General features: G+C 41.1%; 1 long non-coding RNA gene across 1 annotated transcript in view; it reads left to right on the top strand.

The window, feature by feature from the left end:
- Positions 1 to 780: 780 nt before the first annotated feature.
- Positions 781 to 21,470, top strand: part of LOC124613979 — a 31,644-nt gene continuing 10,954 nt past the window's right edge. Inside the window, exon 1 of the long non-coding RNA XR_006979670.1 lies at positions 781 to 864. This is a non-coding gene — a long non-coding RNA (uncharacterized LOC124613979). The remainder of the gene's footprint in view (positions 865 to 21,470) is intronic.

The following is a 21,470-nucleotide window of genomic DNA, read 5'->3' on the forward strand; positions in this document are numbered from 1 at the left end:
GAGAATAACACCAAAATAAAAGTTTAGTTGCATAGAAAATGGGTAATTTACACAATGCACAGACCAGTTTGCCGACACCGAAAAGAGTCGAAGCTTATGCAGTACGTCCGTAACAACTAAAGTGCATTCGATGTGCGTGACGTCACAATTGTTTACATTTCTAACAGATCACTGGAAAATATTCTGAATAGTTGCTTGAGAAGCGTTACTTTCAAAGTAAATTTCCACGCAAGATGATTTATGTTACGTGTGAGAATGGGCAGTGAATTTCTTAAATCACAGGGCGTTACAACTCTCATTCAAAACGTAACACTTGAGGATCAGTCATTTGAACAATTTCGGGCCCAGAAGATACGTCATTTATGCCACAATATAAAATTTTACCGGCGCGTTTGTATTTGATACGACTCAACGTGTAACACACGTTAAAAAAAGACCGAGCTTCGAGTCAGTTTTCATATTTAATGTTGTTCTTTCATAGATAAAAATTTATGCAATCGATGGCAAAAAGTATAATTGACCTTAAAAAAAAGTGCATAATGTGTTACTGAGCAATGTCACAGGTCTCTTTTCTATAGCATAGAAAAGACGAAATGTTCTGGCATGCAGAGCAATACCAGTTTCCTTCTTTTCTACTTTTTTTTTGCAGGTGAACTGTATCTTCGTCTCCGAACAGCTCTAACGTTCGCTACTACTTCTAATTAATCCTATAAATGGACAACAGAAGGCAGCACCAGTCAAGCGGTAGGTAGCGGGACATCCGTACCTTGCTCTCGTACGATTTTAGTCCCGTTTTAGAGCGAAAACCTGTCAAGCGCAGCTACTATATTCCCCCGCTCTAGAATTTGCTTTCAGTAAGGACAAGTATGTATTTTACCTCTTCCATTCCTCAATTTTTCTGATTTTATTATTGTTTTTATTTAAATACAAAAGCTTTCGGTTTTATCGTTGCTAAACACCTTTAATTACTTTTTTCGTTTTAGAATAATAAGAGATTTTTTTTCGTAAAATATTTTGTGCATATCTACAGTCTTTTCTTTTCGGATTTTTGTGTTGCGAAATTTTACCTCTGGTCTTTATTTTAATACTTAACTTCTTAAATTAGGTGTATTTTCCAAATAACTTTTAATCACGAAGGTTATTGTTTGAAATGTATATTTAAACATCTGTGGCAGTTAGCAGTTTAAAATAAATAACGCTATCATATTCATTTGTTTTAAAAACATTTTATTAAAGAAACACTTTAATTATTATTAGACAATACAACAAATGATTTAGAAGGAAGTACCATGTTTAACAACAAATACTGTAATTTAGGAATTGACTTTGGAGAATAGCTCACTTGGAGCGGTGTGCGAGAGCATTGATTCGTTGTGTAATAGATTCTCGCTCTGTCTGAGCGTTTTGAATGGTCCCCTCAAGTTTTGCCTTCTTCTCTTTAAGCTGTCTTATTTCTACGTCAACAATCTTCGTTTTAGTCACATGATCCTTTTTCCTGGATGACTCGTCGTTTCGATTTTTGAGATCTTCAGCATATCGATCTCATTGAGTTTCTTACAGAGTGTGTAAGGGACTTTGTTATAGGCACTTCTTGGACTCTGCCGTGTGTCTTGACTGCGTGTTCACCAGTCGTCTGCTCACTACAGATTGTTCCCTCATATTCTCGAAGAGGCACTCTTTGTTCAACGAGAATCCTCGCTCCGCAGCTGCTTGACTGTGAGCGCGATTTCCATTGCTTCTGCAGCTCGTGTCACGTTGCATTCTGGTTCTTGAGACATTTCATCCAGAACTCATCCAGCCGTTGCTCCTTTTTGTTGAATGTTTCGAATTTTGTTTTGCAGTTCTTCTTTACAACAGAAGCGTATCGCGCTTCTGCTTTATCGGCACATCCACCGACCATCCAATTGCTCTCCCCCGAAACCTGTAGAAAGGAATGGTATTGTTTGGGACCAGCCTCCCTGCACACTATTGTGGGATCAAAACAGCTTATAGCTTTTGTCAACCTAATGTGTAGGGGAGATTTCTCCTTCAACTTTAACATGAGCTTGATCATTCCTCTTCTGCATTCGTTTCGGAACTTAGCGATTCAAGGGCTGTGAGAGACCTGCGCTTTCTGAACTCATTCTTGACGGTGAACTCAATCTTGTTGTTCACACCCAAAATATTGGATTCTTTGTCCAAATTAACTGACGGCGAGATCTTCGTCGGCTGGACAAATCGTGTCATCATTGTCTCCATTATCTCTGTCAAAGCAGAGTGGAAGAACGGTGCTAGCGGTCAATCGGATTGGAAATCCTTTAGGAAAGGTGTCAAGTCTCCAGCAAGAGTCTTGAAAAAGGCAATTTTTGGACCGAGTAGCTTGTGCTTGAGGTGATCCTCCACTACTTTATAGCTGGCACATTTTGGTTTGTTTTTTTCTTCCAGTTTTACAACAAATATTAGCCGAAATGGAAGCATTACTAGAGCTCGCTCAGCAACTTCCACATTCTCCAGCCATCGGATCGCGCAAAACTTTAAGCGAAACAGTTCCGATTCCGTTGTCGAAATATACAGAGCTCTTCTGGCAAGGACATCCATAAAAAGATTGTACAAGGCACGTAAAAACTGAATTATCATCCACTGTGTTTCCTGAATTGCGGACTTGAAGGCGCTGTGAACAACGCGAAGCCCACACGTTCCAATTTCCAGTAAATCGGTGTCTAATGCTAGAAATTTCTTTAAAAAAATTTTTAAGTTCCCTTAAGAACGCGAAGTTGACGTTAGGGCCATCCATCGACACTTGTAAAAGTTTTTTCATTGCTTCGCCGGGAATTTTTTTCTTGAAGGACTCGAGTAGCTTAGCTGCCGTCGAACTGCCTAGAAAAGCAGATGCGTAGTAAAGGGTGCACACTAGATTTTTTTTAATGTCCCAATAACGCACTAAAATGTCCATCTGGATTCTTTTGCACACCTTGTTCAAGGATTCGTTAAAACAAACAACAATCCTTGATGCGTTTACGAGGTCAGATTTAATTTCAGACCCAAAGAAGGGAGCTAGTCCATATTGCACGATATAACCGATTTTGTCCTTTTGTAAACGCATGCTCTTGGCCACTTCACTGTCGGGGAACATTGCGGGGAAAAGCAACACATCGTTCGCAGAACTACGCAGTGACTTGTGTGAAACGATGCACTCCAAACACCACAGTATTTCCGCCTTTGTTAACTCGTCTTTTATTGTCATCCGTTCAATTCCTCTCAGTTTATCCCCATGTTTTGACATTGCAGTGACATCCTTCTACAGAGGCACAACAACTCTAGCGGCCAACGCCACTTGTCCCAGCTGAATCCGCAGATGTGGTAGTGGAAGTAGAATCTGTCTGCTGGGTTGAAGTGGTCGCCTCCAGTCAGGTGTAGATGTACAAACTTGTGCTTCTCATGGCAGCTGGTGTCGCGACGTGCTTCTTGGATTTTGTCATGTGACTTGTAAGAGCCGATCTTCCCACAGTACGGATGTGAATGAGGGTCCCTGGCCATAATCCACATCACCAACCAATCCTTGAATACTAGATCTGAAAGCCAGCTATCTTAAAAACCAATCAACGTGGCGCAGTCATAGTGATTGTTCGTGGGCAACTTTATTGAAGAAAGAGGAACGATGGATGTAAATAAGGCTGTGCCTCGTTATTACGCATAATGAAATATGACACAATGAGTGTTACCCATCTTGTCAGTTTATAAAACTTTGCCCCGCACGTGCGCAGAACTGAATTCAACAGGTGAGCCGAGCACACTGACTACTGACAGACTGTGATTTGAAAAGCGAGCGAGACAAGTGTGACAACACTGTCTCTGCCCAGAAACACACAGCGTTAATTATGATATTATTAGTAGCACTACATTTGTTTACCCTTTAAGAAAGTACGAGTGACGAGACTTATCAACCAGTCGTATTCCAGTAATCTGTTGCAAGTTGCTAGCTAATTTTACATGTGCAGTACAGCACCTCAATTATAAAGACGAAAGATATTAAGGCCACCGCGCTCATCGACCAAAGCTCTGAAGGCTTCGCCACCTTTTCGTTCTAGCTTATTCCTTATCATGAGGCTCCACCTCCTCCTCCTCCTCTCTCTCTCTCTCTCTCTCTCTCTCTCTCTCTCTCTCTCTCTCTCTCTCTCTCTCGGATGCTATTGGTTACTTACTCTCGTCTTCCATCCACGATTTCTAAGTTATGAGCCGGCCGGTGTGGCCGTGCAGTTCTAGGCGCTTCAGTCTGGAACCGAACGACCGCTACGGTTGCAGGTTCGAATCCTGCCTTGGGCATGGATGAGTGTGCTGTCCTTAGGTTAGTTAGGTTTAAGTAGTTCTAAGTTCTAGGGGACTGATGACTTCAGATGTTAAGTCCCACGGTGCTCAGAGCCATTTTCTAAGTTATGAAATCTGCCGGTTATGAACGACTTGGCCTCCCAGTTACTTTACAGCTGAGGCGCTCTACTGTACGTAAAATTTTCGAAGTGCTTTAGGACTTGGTAGACATTCTATTGTACATATATCGATTTTAATTTAAAGTCTAGATTCTGTACCAGTGTGCATATTGATTTACTTGTAGAGGAATGATTTACCCGCTTAATTTTAAAATATGGTTTTACTTGATATCCAGTATATTGATAAATGTCGGTTTTTGTGTATCCCTCCGTACCTAGAAACGTAATAACCGCTGTTCAGCTGTTATTGTTGTCTTCACGTTGTGTTTTCTTGCTGTTCTTTGACGTATTTGCAAGCCCCCTCTCCATATTTTTCTGCTAATCAAGTCCACAGTAAAGGAAACACTCTGGATGATAAATCAGTTTGTACATGCCTTGTAAAACCTATTTAAGGATTTCCATTCTGGAGTACCTTTGTATATTTGGACCATGGAATCGGAACGGGTGCCTTGAAGTTTTGCGTGATCCGATGGCCGGAGAACTTGAGTGCGCACTAGTAACTGCTTCTGTATTTGCGAATGTTCATTGCAAAGATAGAGCACAAAAACAACCCGGAACATGCTAGCTACACGGTAGTCTATGATCATCTGAAGAACATGCTACTCGGCCCAGTAAACTCGTATTTCAAGACTCTTCCTCCAGACTTTTCTTCTTTAATTATTGACCAACTTACGTAATGTTTTTGTTTACCATTTATCTGCCAGCTAGTATTTTCCTGTAATACTGTCTCGGACGTTTTTTTCTGTTTACATATACCAAGTTATATTTTTTGGCATCGGATGTATAAACGGTAATTGTTTTATATGTATTTAATCACGGTAACAGCGACTGTATTATTATGGCATTTCACGGTATTAGGATTTTGAGCAGGCATGTAACGATGTTAGCTGCTGGAAGCGATGGCTCGTCTTATGTGTGATCAATTGCTGGCTTGGTCACCTCACGTCGCCTCACCTCACCATCTCAGCTCGCAGCAATGTCTCTTCCCACTTCATCCAGTCACTGAATCACTTTGCATTGACCAGCTGACGCCATGGTGACTGCTCCTATTCTGTCCCATCCTTCATTGCCACTGCAGTCCCGGTCAGGCAGAACGCAGAATGCTATCAAAGATCCCTAGACCTTGCTGTGAGTGCTCACAGCCTTACGTCAGTGGGTGTTTAAACGTTGTACAGTGTATTCGGAGTTTTGAATAAAAACAATGTAAACGTTGTTGCATCACTCTGCTAGAAAACATGACACCGACTATAGCTAAGTATAAACTTCACTTTGTAATGGTTCTCCTAAATCACTGCAGCCATGATCACGAAATAAAAACTAAATAAATTGTGTTATTGGAAAACGGTTTATGGAAAGGTTACCGGTTTTATACTTCCGAGCACTTTAGGAAACGAAATCCAGCAAAAAAACAACGCATTTTGGAAAGATCTTTGATTCGCATAGGCATTTGAACTGCATGTTTGCGTAATACGAAAGTATATGTATGAAATACATCAAATACAGCAGTTTAGTTTCCGAAGCATTCTTAGGTTCCTGCCTAACCGTGCCCTCCGAGAAAAAAACAGCTAAACATTGTTAATGGCCGATATTATATGTGAAAGTTTAGCTTTTCGTGACGATATAGTGTACTTACATTACTTTAACCCATTAACCTTTGTCTTTGTATGGTCGTGCTACTTAACAATGATGCTGCTTGTGGTTGAGTACCTAACATGTCTTATGCACTGAACGAGGCGCACGAGAAAGATAGGCCGCGGCGTGTACGTCACGAAGAACGACCTGAACTCGCTCGGTCCCTTAACTCAGTGAGCAAAATGCGTTTCTAAATCTGTTAACTCGCAACCGGGTGCGTGCATACTAACGAGAAATGCATCTTGTACTGGAATCCGTTATTATGAAGTCTTACTGATTACTGTTCGTACAGCAAAATTTGAAATCAATTCTCGATAGAAATGGTATAACCGCTGGTTTATAGCATTTAGTCTCTTCTTCGTAACAATTCTCATTTCATAGAAGATGTGGTGCCTTACGCAACTGATAATCATTTTGGCATGGTTTTAATTGCCAAATTAGAGCCTGTTAGTAGGCCTACAAACTTCCTATCATTGTAGGACTAATAATAGTGGATTCCAATAGACGATGCAATTCTCGTTCGTACATACACATTTAGTTACGAGTTAACCGGTGTAGAAACGCACTTTGCTGAGTTGAGCGAGCTCGGCCTACCTTCGTAACGTGCGCGCCGCGGCATCTTTCTTGTAGGCCCCGTGCTCTGAATAACTGTCATCATTGTTCAAATGTTCAAATGTGTGTGAAATGGTTCAATGGCTCTGAGCACTATGGGACTCAACTGCTGAGGTCATCAGTCCCCTAGAACTTAGAACTACTCATACCTAACTAACCTAAGGACAACACACACACATCCATGCCCGAGGCAGGATTCGAACCTGCGACCGTAGCGGTCGCACGGTTCCAGACTGTAGCGCCAGAACCGCTCGGCCGCCAGCGGCCGGCATGTTTGTGAAATCTTATGGGACTTAACTGCTAAGGTCATCAGTCCCTAAGCTTACACACTACTTAATCTAAATTATCCTAAGGACAAACACACACACACCCATGCCCAAGGGAGGATTTGAACCTCCACTGGGACCAGCCGCTGCCGTCATTCACTAGCGAGATCACGTGACATGAGCTATGACCGGCTGAAAAAAGTTCATCGCTCAACGCAATCTCTATTTTAGAGCTTCAGAAGATACCGTGCTGTAACTTGTGGAACTTGTGTGTATACTTTCGCAATACGAAAATAAGCTCTGTCCATATTGTCTCGCTTCAAAAATCTTTCCAAACGGATTGTTTTTTTCCTGTTTCCTAAAGTGCTGCGACGTCCTCCGCCGGTATAAGACCTTCACGATTCAAAGGACTGATAGGTTTTACAGCTCCGAGGGAAAGTATACTGTTGCTTAACACGGATGTATTTTCACCCGATTTACATGTAATTTCATCCGGGAGAAATTGTGTTTTTAACCGGGAAAAATCGGGGAATTTTTTTTCTTGTCCACGTAGACACCCTGATTTATTTTGCCACAAAACAAAGCAAACAGGTGATAGTAAAGTATAAACAGTTTAAAGAAAACAGACTGCAAAAGACTGCAACCTACATAACGGTAGACAAAAATGTTCTTCATTTCTTCCAGCTTAACGGATTTGCGCACACATTCTGACAAGTAGTTAATGTGCTCCGTATGGGGTGTGACCACCTCTGGCAGCAATACAAGCCTGACAATGAGGGGGCATGTTGTGAGTAATGTCATCATTCTCATGTTGAAGCAGTAACACCCATTCTTCCTGCAGAGCTCTTTTCAGTCGTGGAGCGTGGGTGGTGGATGCTGATGTGATGCAAGCCATCACCCTAGTACATCCCAGACATTCTCTATGGGATTCAAATCAGGAGAGTGAGCAGACCATCCCATGCGTGCAATATATTCCGTTTCCAATAGAACATCAACTACCCACGCTCTATGAGGTCGAGCATTATCGTCCATCAGTATGACGTCTGGGCCCACAGCACCTCGCAAAATTCACAGATAAGGTTCGAAGATATCGTCATGATACCTGACAGTGTTAAATCTTGCCAATTCAGCTGTACAATTTCATGAATAAGGGTTCGAGTGGTAAACATAATACCTGCACACACCTTTAGAGATCCTCTTTCCAGAATGTTTGGGTCCCGAAATCATGTTCCACGTTCCTTCCTTTTGCTAATGCATTGAGAATCACTCTCCAGACTAAATCAGGACTCACCTGTGAAAACAACATTGCCCCACTGTTTGACCGTCCAGGTGGCATGTTGATGACTCCACTCCACACGTTCCCTTCTGTGAAGACGCATCAGAGGTAGACATAGAGCATATCTCTGACAATAAAGGCCACTGTGATGAAGCCTTCTGCACACCGTTTGCCTCAATACAACACGTCCAGTGAATGCTGCGAGCTCACAGCGCAGTTGCTGTGCAGTGCTAAAGCGGTAATGTCGTGCCCTTACTGCCAAATAACGGTCCTATCTTCTGAAGTCACACATGTTTGTCCCTGCCCTCATCTTCTGGATAAAGCTTCAATCTCTATAAATCATTGCCACATCTGAGAAACAACAGAATGATTCACATTAAGCCATTGGGCCAAGGCAGTTTGTGACTCTCCTGCTTCCTTTCTTTCTAGGGGGCCCAAACGGAGAGAGTCTGGTAGGCATCTTCTCTGTGCCATACTGCACCCTGCCCCATCTGTAACTTTATACACAGTGATTGTGGATGTGGGGCAACCCAGCAAACACTACCTCATTTCATAGGTGTCCTGATGTCCTCGTCGGTATGGTTGTCCGTTGACCGGAATGCCATCTTCCATGCAGAACATGATCGTATGGCCATCTGGTTGACAGTTGGTATGATTATATCATGAATTAGACACAGGAAGGGGAACTAGTGGTTTGTTGCTTTAATTTTGGACACCAGTGTACTTGCACCACTAAAAAAATTGCTGTATGTATATATGATATTCAGAAATATGTAAGTTATGGGACCAATAACCACTTTTTAAAGAAATATAATGTAAAAATTTGAACTTTCCTCTCAACCTTTCATATGATGACTCACATAATCACTGTCAGAAACTATTGGGCAGTGAACCAAAATATATCAGTCACTGGATGATGGCAGTCTTCTTACTTCACTCCCCACTGCAAATGGAAAATCTGTACGCAGTGTTCTGAGCAGATCATCACTGGCACATAGAAAATGGAATAGAGATACTATGAGTCATAATATGAATGTGACAGATCATATTTCTACATAAGAGTTTTCTTTAAACAGAGGTTTCATGGCATACAGGGTGTGTATTTATAAATGTCAAATACAACAGTACACATAATTTACTAGGTCAAATAAGTGCATACATTAAAAAAACCTGCCATTGTGTGAACTCAGGATTCGACATTGAATGCTTGAGCAGAGCACTTACCATTGAACTTCTACTGCCCCCAAAGTGATACAAAAATCCCGAGTGTCTAAGAGCCACACCATCAATCTTCTAATGCAATTTTCTCAACAAGGGCTCAGAATTGCCCTTCATGCTTTTGCATATTGGAAGTCTCAATTATTAACTGTATGTATGCTGAAAGTGGGTCGAATCATTATGGGAAAGTTTTCACCCCTTCTTATCAATGAAGAAAATTCATGAGTGCAGGTTCTGCTGACTGGAAGTACGAATTCCAGGAATAGATATGCAAGAACAGTTCACAGACAAAGTGTGTAACTGATGACGTCATCGTTGACATCATGGATTATGTCATTGATGAGTCACAGGTTTCCTCCATCGCCACCCTCTCCCCTGTCTGGCAAAGGCCAACTGCACTGTGTATAAAATGGCAGGAAATTCAAATGTTGATGGGAAATTCCAAAAATACTCCAATTGTGTTAGTGTGTTTCCTATGGAAGGAGGGTTATTGTACTAAGTATGAATGGGCAGGAAAATCCAAGATGATGCATTTTCATGCTTGCTGACTTGAAATACTGGGACACACTCTATAATGTCACAATCTGAGACTTGGAATACGTGCACCAGCCCAGCTATAACGTTAGAATCCAAAATGGCTGACCTGGAAAGAAGATGGCGATCATACAAGGCGACCAAGGCGTACTAAGACAGGCTCTATGTCGTCAGAATCTGAGTTCTGGAGTATCGGCACTATGAAGTCAGAGACAAAGGATGTCTCTGCAGGTCCACATCTGTCTGCTGACCTACTTGACACGTTTTCCTGCCCAAGCAACTGTTCATTCAGAGGTGCATGGTCACTGCATACTCTTAAGATCGGATCTCTCCACTTTAACACCACACCAGGAGGGAAAGGGCCTTCTGGACACACCCCCATATTGCCGCCTCAATTTATTCCCCCAAGTTAAAATCCAATCTGTATGGTGTGTACCAAGAACACTTGCACCTTTATTGAAACAAATTTGCGATCATGAAATTCATTATCACCAGACCAGTCGAGAATTACACCACAGTCCCGTCTGCAGCACCCCCGCTAAGAGCCAGAATGCCATGGAGTCACACCACCATGCACCAGTGACAGCTCCATTCAGAGGGAAACCACACACATATTACTGATTCAATAACCTAATGTGAAATGGAGCATGCTATTTGGATAGCACTGCAGTCATAGCCTGAATAACTCGAGTTAAAATGATGGAAAACAAGAAAAATGCAGGAATCACTTGTACTTTAATCCCAATTATGGAGAGTCAAAATTTGGTAAACTGGAATAACATGTAACCCCCACATACATTCTGCATGGAAATTAAAAAAAAAATCCCCATTATTGTTATTTCATACCCGTGCCCCATGTGGGCAGGAGTGGGCTGGCGGTGGCACAATTCACCACTCTACAGCCAAGAGACTATATAAAATGTCACAAACAAACGGCACATACATAAAACACAGGAATAAAAGATGAGGTTTACACATGAGAGGGGAAACAATTGGAGTTAATATACAAGAAAGGGGTAGTTTGACAAGGTAAGTTTACATAAAATCCACATATAATTAAAATGACACTCGACAAAGGCATAGCACATACAGAACTGTCAATCACGTGAACCTATATATGTACGAGGCATTTAAAGCAACATTTGAGAATGAAACATGTCTATCCTTATTTACAAATCGAACTGTAGCAAACAAAAATGCCACAGATACATATGATGGGAAACTATGATATTCCCTATCAGTGGAGTGGTCAATACTATGCTTGACATCACTTTTTGAGATGAAAAACTGAACTGCCATCTCCAGCAGAGTGCAGCACCCACTGATGGCAGATTGCTGTATCATCACCAGTGATATAGCTACAAGCTGCTACCTCCATCTGGTGAGAGTAACATGAATGCTGCACCTCAAGAGTATAGCCAGAGACCTAGTGTAAATCAAGAGAGAACACTTCACCTTTCTGTAAGTACACCACACTTATACACTCCTGGAAATTGAAATAAGAACACCGTGAATTCATTGTCCCAGGAAGGGGAAACTTTATTGACACATTCCTGGGGTCAGATACATCACATGATCACACTGACAGAACCACAGGCACATAGACACAGGCAACAGAGCATGCACAATGTCGGCACTAGTACAGTGTATATCCACCTTTCGCAGCAATGCAGGCTGCTATTCTCCCATGGAGACGATCGTAGAGATGCTGGATGTAGTCCTGTGGAACGGCTTGCCATGCCATTTCCACCTGGCGCCTCAGTTGGACCAGCGTTCGTGCCGGACGTGCAGACCGCGTGAGACGACGCTTCATCCAGTCCCAAACATGCTCAATGGGGGACAGATCCGGAGATCTTGCCGGCCAGGGTGGTTGACTTACACCTTCTAGAGCACGTTGGGTGGCACGGGATACATGCGGACGTGCATTGTCCTGTTGGAACAGCAAGTTCCCTTGCCGGTCTAGGAATGGTAGAACGATGGGTTCGATGACGGTTTGGATGTACCGTGCACTATTCAATGTCCCCTCGACGATCACCAGTGGTGTACGGCCAGTGTAGGAGATCGCTCCCCACACCATGATGCCGGGTATTGGCCCTGTGTGCCTCGGTCGTATGCAGTCCTGATTGTGGCGCTCACCTGCACGGCGCCAAACACGCATACGACCATCATTGGCACCAAGGCAGAAGCGACTCTCATCGCTGAAGACGACACGTCTCCATTCGTCCCTCCATTCACGCCTGTCGCGACACCACTGGAGGCGGGCTGGACGATGTTGGGGCGTGAGCGGAAGACGGCCTAACGGTGTGCGGGACCGTAGCCCAGCTTCATGGAGACGGTTGCGAATGGTCCTCGCCGATACCCCAGGAGCAACAGTGTCCCTAATTTGCTGGGAAGTGGCGGTGCGGTCCCCTACGGCATTGCGTAGGATCCTACGGTCTTGGCGTGCATCCGTGCGTCGCTGCGGTCCGGTCCCAGGTCGACGGGCACGTGCACCTTCCGCCGACCACTGGCGACAACACCGATGTACTGTGGAGACCTCACGCCCCACGTGTTGAGCAATTCGGCGGTACGTCCACCCGACCTCCCGCATGCCCACTATATGCCCTCGCTCAAAGTCCGTCAACTGCACATACGGTTCACGTCCACGCTGTCGCGGCATGCTACCAGTGTTAAAGACTGCGATGGAGCTCCGTATGCCACGGCAAACTGACTGACACTGACGGCGGCGGTGCACAAATGCTGCGCAGCTAGCGCCATTCGACGGCCAACACCGCGGTTCCTGGTGTGTCCGCTGTGCCGTGCGTGTGATCATTGCTTGTACAGCCCTCTCGCAGTGTCTGGAGCAAGTATGGCGGGTCTGACACACCGGTGTCAATGTGTTCTTTTTTCCATTTCCAGGAGTGTATGAATCATTGGCTTTGAAGCATAAGGAAAATAACTGGCAGCCAGCGGCTAGTAGTGGTAGGTGGTGTCACCCTATAAGTGACCACAGCCATTCAAATGTTCTCCCATGTAACAGAACAATTATGCTGCACATGTAACATCAGCCCCTGCTGTAGGATTTCTAAATGGCAACAAGCAGCACTCATGCAGCAAATCATTAAATTTTCATGTCAATTTTGTGGAGAAATAAATGAATTTTCACCTAAAATAAGTGTTAACCTACTTTCCAGGTGTAGTCTTATGCTTCTAAAACGTCCACCTCTTTTCAGTGTCACGATTCTGTGTTACATGGATTGAACAAGATCTTGATGGGTTGAAAGGAAAGGAATATATATGTTTTTATTATTTTGCCTCCAGAAAGGACACAAAACTCTTTCCAAAACTGAACAGTCAACTAGTGCTAGGAATACAGACATTTGGTTGTATGCATCAACTCGATGGTACTTTGCATAGTACATTTTACATCTACATCTACATCTACATCCATACTCCACAAGCCACCTGACGGTGTGTGGCGGAGGGTACCTTGAGTACCTCTATTGGTTCTCCCTTCTATTCCAGTCTCGTATTGTTCGTGGAAAGAAGGATTGTCGGTATGCCTCTGTGTGGGCTCTAATCTCTCTGATTTTATCCTCATGGTCCCTTTGCGAGATATACATAGGAGGGAGCAATATACTGCTTGACTCCTCAGTGAAGGTATATTCTCAAAACTTCAACAAAAGCCCGTACTGAGCTACTGAGCGTCTCTCCTGCAGAGTCTTCCACTGGAGTTTATCTATCATCTCCGTAATGCTTTCGCGATTACTAAATGATCCTGTAACAAAGCGCACTCCGTTGGATCTTCTCTATCTCTTCTATCAACCCTATCTGGTACGGGTCCCACACTGCTGAGCAGTATTCAAGCAGTGGGCAAACAAGCATACTGTAACCTACTTCCTTTGTTGTCGGAATGCATTTCCTTAGGATTCTTCCAATGAATCTCAGTCTTCATCGACAATCAACTTCATATGATCATTCCATTTTAAATCACTCCTAATGCGTACTCCCAGATAATTTATGGAATTAACTGCTTCCAGTTGCTGACCTGTTATATTGTAGCTAAATAATAAGGGATCTTTCTTTCTATGTATTCGCAGCACATTACACTTGTCTACATTGAGATTCAATTGCCATTCCCTCCACCATGCGTCAATTCGCTGCAGATCCTCCTGCATTTCAGTACAATTTTCCATTGTTACAACCTCTCGATATACCACAGCATCATCCGCAAAAAGCCTCAGTGAACTTCCGATGTCATCCACAAGGTCATTTATGTATAACGTGAATAGCAACAGTCCTACGACACTCCCCTGCGGCACACCTGAAATCACTCTCACTTCGGAAGACTTCTCTCCATTGAGAATGACATGCTGCGTTCTGTTATCTAGGAACTCTTCAATCCAATCACACAATTGGTCTGATAGTCCATATGCTCTTACTTTGTTCATTAAACGACTGTAGGGAACTGTATCGAACACCTTGCGGAAGTCAAGAAACATGGCATCTATCTGGGAACGCGTGTCTATGGCGTCTCAGTCTCATGGACAAATAGCGCGAGCTGGGTTTCACATGACCGTCTTTTTCGAAACCCATGCTGATTCCTACAGAGCAGATTGCTAGACTCCAGAAAAGTCATTATACTCGAACATAATACATGTTCCAAAATTCTACAACTGATCGACGTTAGAGATATAGGTCTATAGTTCTGCACATCTGTTCGACGCCCCTTCTTGAAAACGAGGATGACCTGTGCCCTTTTCCAAGCCTTTGGAATGCTACGCTCTTCTAGAGACCTACGGTACACCGCTGCAAGAAGGGGGGCAAGTTCCTTCGCGTACTCTGTGTAAAATCGAACTGGTATCCCATCAGGTCTAGCGGCCTTTCCTCTTTTGGGCGATTTTAATTGTTTCTCTATTCCTCTGTCGTCTATTTCGATATCTACCATTCTGTCATCTTTACGACAATCTAGAGAAGGAACTACAGTGCAGTCTTCCTCTGTGAAAGTACATATGTACTGTAAATTTGAACTCACAGAACAGGAGTTGCCTTGACGAATGGTAGTACTACCCATTGAATTATCATGTTAAGGTACTCCTAATTCTGCTACAGACCAAAAACCACAACAACTAGGAAACTGAAAGTTCCACACTTATTTTGACGAATAGTGATGCTAGTGATATAAGGATTTGTTAATGTTAGCTAGAAATCTAAGTCTTCCATCAACTTCTCTTATACTTTACTAAGCCAAATGGTCTGGTATGTTTTATGCAGTGTATAATGGCATCAGATGCCTCAACTGGAATTCCTACATTGAAATCAAAGTGATATCTTTTCTATAGACATCAGGAAATGTATGATATTTACTGTCAGGTATGACTATGAGAGTATAAGAGACAGCACCAGGATTGTAAACTATTTCTCCTACATGAGTTTGACGATGTGATTACAGAGAGCTCCAAACACAATGGTGCAAACTGTAAGAGGATGAAGATACTACTTTGTAGATCAAACACAACATCAATTCTGTCTAGCACAAATTAGTTGTAGATTTTTGGAGGTGTATAAGTTCAACTGTTTATGAAATTCATGTACGATTATGGTTTGAAATTGTAATATGGTCACATCATTCCTTATAAAAAGATCGTCGGTGATGGTAAAGGTATGTGACAAAACAGTGACATCTTGTGAGAATAATAGTCTATTCCCTTCTTATCTATGACATTTCAACAAGAAAAACAGTCACCAGTGTTAGACACCAGACCACAGCACACCATCTAGTTAACACTGACCAGAAGTCAGGAATGCTAACTTTATGTTCCAACAAATAGTTGGCAATGTAATCGAAGAGCACCTAAGTTATGTCCACCATAGATAGTCTTTCCATAGTAATTTATACTGCACAGTACAAGTTGCATAGGTTGACCACATTCACATACTTAAGGTTACTTGTCAGAGACACATATTTGTTCTCCCATTACTTCATGTGCAGGTGGAATAGCAAAAGGGACCGACTAGCTGTGATATAAGATATGCAGGCTTACAATCCATCAAGAATATATTGGAACAAGGCAGCATCAAAGTATTTAACACCTTGCACAACACACACCAGAAACAGCACTAACTTTACATTCCAACACATTAATTACAACATAATCAAAGAGAAGTTTAAGATGTGTCAACCATAGATTTAGTCTCCACATAGTGATCAATATTGCAGAGTACAAGTCACACAGGTTCATAATAACTGAATGCTTAAAGTTACGTGGCAGAGGCAAATATTCATTCTCCCACTGCTCTGTATGCAAGTGCAATAACAAAAGGGGCCAAACCACTCCTCTCTCTCCCAATGTGTGTGTAGAGAAAAATCAAGAGCTGTACCCTCACCCTCCTGTTGGTGGACCATTCACTTCCTATTCATGACATTTCAACACAAAAAACTGTCACCAGAGCCAGACGCTCAACCACAGAATTTCCTGTATTTAACACCAACTAGAAGTCAGGATACTAAACCCTGTATTCCAACAAATACTTGACCACATACTCAAAGAGCAGTTAAGATATGTCCTCCATAGGTAGTCTCTTCACAGCAATCCATATTGCAGAGTACAAGTTTATTTATTTATTTATTTACACATCAAGTTCTGTAGGACCAAATTGAGGAGCAAAACTCCAGGGTCATGGGACGTGTCAGTACATGCAATTACGACATAAAAATAATAACAGATAAAAATAAAATGTTTATGAACCCAAAAAAGTCAACCCATAAGTTTCAGTAAACACTGTCAACAATATAACATAAGAATTTGCTTAGTTTTTCAAGGAACTTGTAGTGGTTAATAAAAAAAAATGGGAGAAGAGAGACCGTGAAAAAGGGAAAGAATGAAAGAAATGCAGATCGGACTTTGTATTACGGAAAAGCTATCGGACTTCGTTATTCGGAAAAGCTATTGTTGGGGTGGTCCTTGTGGCGTTTTTGAGCAAAAGTTAAACCAATTTTCACTACAAAAGTTATTGAAAAGAAACATAGAATAACAGAATGTAACGGACAGAAGGAAGTGGCGTAGACGAGAGATCATCCTTTACCAGATTAACTTATCTTCTTTAGGGCGGCGTCCACGTCTTCAAAAATCTCCTTCATTTCAGCGTGAAAAAATCTGCTCCGAAATCTTGTAATAGTCCAGGGATCACTAATTTATACCAATTAAAATCATCTTGATACTGTATGCAATTTAATTCACTTTGCTACTTCCATCCAACGAATTTCTTAATAACTTCCACAATATCTACACATTACAATCAGATCAAGATTAGCCATTAAGTTTTTACGTCAGCATCCGATCACGCCTGCCTTAAGCTACGGCTATCAAGAGACAATTGAAAACGGAATAAAAAAACAAAAAAAGTTAACAATTTTGGTAGTTTCTCTGCCGTCGAGCGCTCATACCGCTGCGACGAGATATTTTTTATCTGAGGGAACGAGTGTAGCGCGGCGAAATTCAAAGCCCCGCTACAAACTCCTCAACAGAAGAGAAGGAGTAACCTATGAGGAAACTCATCAGTTTCGATTTGAAAGCACATGGATTACTCCTAAGATTTTTTAATTCTTGTGGTAGCTTATTGAAAATGGATGCAGCAGTGTACTGCATACCTTTATGCACAAGAGTTAAGGAAGTCTGATCCAAATCCCCTCGACTGTCACGCTAAAACATTTAGCGTGGCAGGCTAGCAAACCTAAAAGTCAATACATGTAATTTTCATTGGAAAGGCCACGTGCATCCATAGGGGATAATCTTAACCAACACTTACTTTCTAAACCTATATACTAACTACAATTATTACAGTTTGGATCCTTTTTTACACAATTAATATATATATATATATATATATATACATACAGTTTGTTTGAACAAGCTGTTCACCAGAGCAGTTAATGTTGTGTGCTCCCAGCGTTGGTTTCCCAATGCACATCTGGCAGCACGTAGTCTTTGCGCATGCGCAGTAGCATCACTGAATTTCGCGTGCGGCAGTTTCAAAATCGCTGTGTTATGACAGTCTTCAACAGTATTCACTCTCACATAGTGTTCATTACAAGTTGTTATTCCAGCATAAATGGCGTGTTAAGTTCGGTGACACCATAAGATTGAGCGTGTGCGTGATCTGAAGCAACGTCCATGTCTTCTGTTACGACACAACACACCAGGTCCTTGTGCGTTTTCATGACTATTGTTCCCGGGGCATATATGGTCGATGTAGTTTTTAGCCTCCACATCGCCTACGACAGGTGCTGAGTTTATTGTCTCCAAGCATCTGAAGGCCGGCCAGGAACAACGGCGTCGATGTTCGCAAAGGTAGGTGTTTCACCACATTGTTTACACTTGCCAACAAACGTTCATTTGCAGTGTGAAAATCCTCATTATCGTCGAAGTAAATTGCAGTTTATATCGATTTACAAACAGTTATTTGGTTTATGCAACATAAGTTTCACAAACAACACAAAATTCGTCGTTTATAACGTTCACAGTTTAACACAGTTTGTATCACTTTTTGCCACATTTACATTTTAACAGTTCACTTTGTCCAAGCATGTTTACATCGTTAATTATGAAAGCTTACATTTCGTGGTCATGTTTCAAAATGTTGACAATATGCAAAGTTTTAACACATATACAAATACATATAAATTTACAAGAATATACACGTGAAATATTTACGCTAAAAAAAATTATACTAAGTCCCATTGGCTTTCTTTTATTGGGGTTTATGGTCATTTTGATTTTCTTTATTAAGGTTTTGACGTGCCAAGGGATATAAGACTTAATGTTTAAAAGCACGGGCTTTCCTTTATTTATTATTTATTTCTTTTCTTTGATTCCATATCTTGGCTGGCTAGTGGTTGACCAGGCTTGTAATGCCATCAATATTCAGTTTTCTTCATGTCTTTTTATTCATACCTGAAAGTTTACTGTCACACAATATATTCTTACATTCCATAAACAAACAATACCCAGCTGCAGTATGTGGTAGGATAATGGAGAAAGAAAGAAAGATAGACTGGAAGAAACTATTCACTACCTATAAACTACCAAATCCTACAGCTAATACATAAAAAAGAGAATATAATACATTGTAACGTTTGCATCACCTTCAAGGGGTGTGTGAAAGGAGGTGCTTACAATTTACCAAATCATGGGTAAATATAAGTGTCCTTACGTCAAGTCTGTGTAGTGTAACATCATGACAGATTCTCTGTTTGTGTTCTGACTGTTCATATGACTTAGTGTATTATACCTTAACAAATCCTTGCATGAGTGAATCGCATGTCCCCTCAGTGCTTCCTCAATATCTCCACTTCTTGTGGATACCGTCTATACAAATGGAAAATGTATCTCAGAGATTGTCTCTCTCATAATGTGTATTATATGGTAACATATCAAATTTCCTCTCAAGAGTTCAACCATGAACTTTCTTCGACTTTAGTGAAGGTTAAATATCATGTATGTAGTATATATATATATATATATATCATTTCTATCTATAAATTATAAACAAAGAACATATTATTATAATTGACAGCAAAATGTCTCTTTCTCACTGTCCGTTGCTCGACGTCGGCTGCACGGATGGTCACTGCTCCTTTGCACTTACCTTGCATAGCCTAAAAAGTCAAATGTCTTCAACGTAGATGTAATTTTGTCATCTGTTCGCTTAAGTGGAGGTGTTGTACGAGTCGCAAAACGGCCTTAATAACTCTCCTATCTTTTGCTTCCTCAGGGTTTTCTGTCATATGTAATTATAATAAAGGCTAATATGGCACTAAATTTCACTTTCGTATTTTTTTTTTTTTTTTTTTTTTTTAACAAATGCATTCACATGAGGGCTGTGTAAAAACTATATTTCAACTTAAGTTCCTTAAAATATCATTCTCCTGTCTGAACACGAACTATAAATGTTTTCTTCCACACAATGGCGTAACAAAACTTAACGAAAGGTTACTAAGTTACACTTCTGAAATAAATTAAAGCTAATGTGTTTCCAAGTTACATTCTTATTACACTTCTTTCCACAGCTGTAATCATCGTTATGTTCACTCTGCTTTTCTTGCATTCATTCCTTTTCAAGGGCACTGAAAATAGATTCACATTTAACGTCTTGTACTCACGTGTTCTAACTCATCACAAATGTTTTCTTTCAAACTGAAATTCTTATGTAATCTTAAAGATATAAACTGTTTACTCACTTCTCCATGTAGCACAATATTACCAAAACATTCTCACTCATTCCTTGCTCACATATTCATCATAATATATATATATGTATATATATATATATATATATATATATATATCCTTATACATTAAACAGATTCCTCATCAAACATTAATATATCACATACGTGGGGCCATTTGGCACTTCCATTCTCATAAAACTCCAATAATATTTTCCTCAAATAATCTCTTGTCTCCAACCACTTCACAGTAACTTACCTTCTTATATTAACTTAAATATTAACTCATTCATACTGATCATTCATTCTTACATCCTCATTCATTCTGCTACATACCTTTGTCATTACTGATGTCAATAGCTATTATTTCCTCTCATTATAGTGCCTTGAAATAACTAACTAGTTGTTGATTCACCTTATAATTTACAATTAACAACCAATGTAACCTGCATAGACCTCATTCCTATATGAATATCTTTCTCATTCAGCAAGTGTACTCACCTGGGTTTACCTTCTCTTCATAATTATGTGTGCAAGTGTAACTGCAGTATATAATTTCCATAAATGAATGTTTCTGTTCTTAGGCTGTATAACTTAATGTTCGTGTATTCAATACAAATATCTATGATCTCGTTTTCACAGCAACTTGCTCAAGTTCAACTTAGTTATTATTATATTATGTTGTTTTAGTGCACAAAGGGTTTCAAATGTCTGTGGGGATGCAGCCCCCTCGGCTTGTGAGATAACGGGTATTCTAGGGAGTAACAACCTGGGTGAGGTATGCTTGCTATTCTGAAAGGACCTGAATATAATAGCTGCCATTTTCTGTTCAATTGTTTTAATTTTGTAGACTTGGGATGTGAACGCAACAGAATAAGGTCATCAACCTGATAGATTTGTCTATTTGTAACACGTTTGTCATACTTCTCTTTCCTGTTCTTGGCTTTATTGCACAACGTAGTGTATGCCTGTCTTACTTTCTCTTCCAAAGGTATGTGTGTTGTGGATGGGGTTAGCTTTGGGATGGGCATAGCCCACTTGTTCTGTTCAGGTTTGTTTAATAATAATTCCTGTGGTGGGTATCCTGTTGAGGCATGAGGCAAGTTGTTTACTATCTGCTCAAAGGGTGCTAAAAATTCGATCCACTTGGTGTGTTTGCGAGGTGAATGTATTCTCATGAATTGACCAAATTCTCTAAAAATCCTTTCTACGGGGTTCCCTTCTGGGTGAAATGCTGATGTAAGAATATGTTTGATGTTATG

This window comes from Schistocerca americana, chromosome 4, assembly GCF_021461395.2.
Source record: "Schistocerca americana isolate TAMUIC-IGC-003095 chromosome 4, iqSchAmer2.1, whole genome shotgun sequence".
Classification (NCBI taxonomy): Eukaryota; Metazoa; Arthropoda; class Insecta; order Orthoptera; family Acrididae; genus Schistocerca; species Schistocerca americana.